This window comes from Amphimedon queenslandica, unplaced genomic scaffold (assembly GCF_000090795.2).
Source record: "Amphimedon queenslandica unplaced genomic scaffold, v1.1 AMPQUscaffold_10993, whole genome shotgun sequence".
In the NCBI taxonomy this organism is placed as follows: Eukaryota; Metazoa; Porifera; class Demospongiae; order Haplosclerida; family Niphatidae; genus Amphimedon; species Amphimedon queenslandica.
This window is the reverse complement of record NW_003548762.1, coordinates 1-2,175: the sequence shown is the minus strand read 5'-3', so window position 1 is coordinate 2,175 and position 2,175 is coordinate 1.

Genomic DNA, 2,175 nt, shown 5'->3' with positions numbered 1-2,175 from the left:
CTTTTATTGCAATCAATTTTCACATTATTAATTATCATTATTATGATGCTTGCTATTCTAAGCTACCCAAGGCCAACGTGAAGAATCAATGATGTGAAAACAAAAAAAAATTAAAGTGATACACAATCTCTATTTAACGTATACTATAAATGTAGTAAATGTACTTCATTACATGGACATGTTTACATAGTGAATTAATTTGTTTCTCAAAAATGGAGCAATATTTCAGAGTGTATTTTGGAAACTTATTTCTAGAGCTACATGTACATGTGTACATGTACCTCTAGAAATAAATTTTGTGAGATCAATCTAACTAAAAATGAGAGTCTTAAGGACACCTAAGCTAAGTATGAGAGACCAAAAGTCTCCTAAACTCCCTCTAGATCTACATGTACCCAAAATAAACATGTATGGCTTTGGATATTTTTGGCGTTTTCTTAAAATGGCTGTAACTTGAAAAATTGAAGTCGGAATCACCTCAAACTTTCAACACAGCATAAGGACATCAATAATTATGTATCAGAAAATGTAATAAAAATTTGGAGTGATTTTTCAGCTATTTTTTGGAAAAAACCATGGACTATTATAGCCTTGGGCATTTTTCAGAATTTTGTCATTTTCTTAAAATGACAGTAACTTGAAAAATTGAAGTCGGAATCACCTCAAACTTTCTACACAGCATAAGGACATCAATTTGTATCAGAAAATGTAATAAAAATTTGGAGTGTTTTTGGAGCCATTTTTTGGAAATATTATTATTATATAGCCTTGAGTATTTTTCAGAATTTTGGCATTTTCTTAAAATGACAGTAACTTGAAAAATTTAAGTCGGAATCAGCTCAAACTTTCTACACAGCATATAAGGACATCAATATGTATCAGAACATGTAATAAAAATTATGAGTGATTTTTTAGCATTTTTAAAAAGTAGTAACAGCTAGTGTACATTGTCTTACCAGGTCATTGAATATGTCCCTCTGATGAAGGTGTATTGTGATCAGTGTCTCGTACTTTACTCTGTCAATCTTGTTCAGTTCTTGTGTCGTCATTTCAATGAGAGAATTGAGCACATCAAGGAATGCTTGGTCAGTGGCAGCCATTATCTTCTTGTCTGATTGAGCATTCTTCAGTGCATTAGTTGAGTCCATTGTCCAAATGATCTGTAGACCAAGGAGACCAATCTATAGCCACAGACAAATAGAAAAGAAATAATAATTATTAGTATAGAATTCCACTAATACATTATACATGTACTGTATATGTGGTGTGGTGTATTAATTATTATTATTTTTGTGCTCACAAAATTTAAACCACCTCTAATGCAATTCTATTGTAGACACAACACAACAATTGGCTCACATGAATATTAATTTTTGTACAGGTAGTGAAGGTGAGAGACTGTATGAGAGTAGAAATGGGATTAGTAATTGTGTTAATGAGTGAGTATACTGTATAGTAGAAAACTTTCATGGCCCAAAAATTTTGTGGATCAGTTCAAAAATCATTTTCCTGGCTTTAATTTTTGTGTTTATCTACCATTTTGAACCGTATTAAATCGATTGTTGCGGATTTTATTCTTGTGAATTTTGAAAAAATGTGAAATCCATGAAAATTTTGGGCCATGGAAATTATCCGCTATATGGTATTACATATTGCAATACTGTTATTGTTCAGAATAAGATTGAGACAATAGCTACACTACTATCACTAACAGTGTACATGTACTAGTGTATAGTGTATACCTGTATAGTGTGTGAGTCTGAAGCTTGTCCCAGTATCTCCAGTAGTGCTGGATCAGACACAACGAAGAACCGAGGGAAGATGAGCCTCTTCTTCTCAAGGAAGCCAGTTAATGATTTCTGGCAGAGCTCCAGTTGCTCCAGGAGGTGAGGGAGTGTTGTCCCAGTGTTTCATCCCCCACACAGCACTGGACCACGTTAGGGACCTCATGAGCTTTGGTCATTATCTTTATCCAGGACTTGTCTATACTTTGAAACCATTTAGCTTCCTGTAGAGTAAAAATTAATAATTTCAAATTGAAATAAATTCAAATTTCCTATGCATTACAAGTATGTGTATATGCATGAGAAAAAATGGAGGATCCTCTCCTAGTCATTATTAGTAATATAAAGTTTGTAAAAATCCAATTTTGATTAGAATCAGTTGAAACATTAT